A 354-nucleotide genomic window follows, 5' to 3' on the forward strand; every position below is an offset into this window, starting at 1 on the left:
ACAGTTCTCCAAATCCTCATCAACATTTGCTAATTTTTTCCTTTTTGGTGATAGCAATCTCAACAAATGTGAGGTGATCATTTTATTATGGTTTTGACTCACATTTGCTGTTAATTAGTGATGTAAGGAACTTCTTCATATATCTGGTGGCCATATGTCCATCTTCCTTGGAGAACTGTCTATTTAAGTCCTTTGATTTTTTTTTTCTTTTGAGAGTTTTTCACCATAGGGCGTGTGCGCTTGCCAGACAGACAGAGACAGAGACAGAAAGTGAGAAATCACCCCCCAGGGGGGATGGTCACGCCGCAATCCCTTCTCCTCCATTCTCCTCTCGGGATCTTGGGCACACACACA

This window comes from Tupaia chinensis, unplaced genomic scaffold (assembly GCF_000334495.1).
Source record: "Tupaia chinensis unplaced genomic scaffold, TupChi_1.0 Scaffold139234_1, whole genome shotgun sequence".
Taxonomy (NCBI): domain Eukaryota; kingdom Metazoa; phylum Chordata; class Mammalia; order Scandentia; family Tupaiidae; genus Tupaia; species Tupaia belangeri.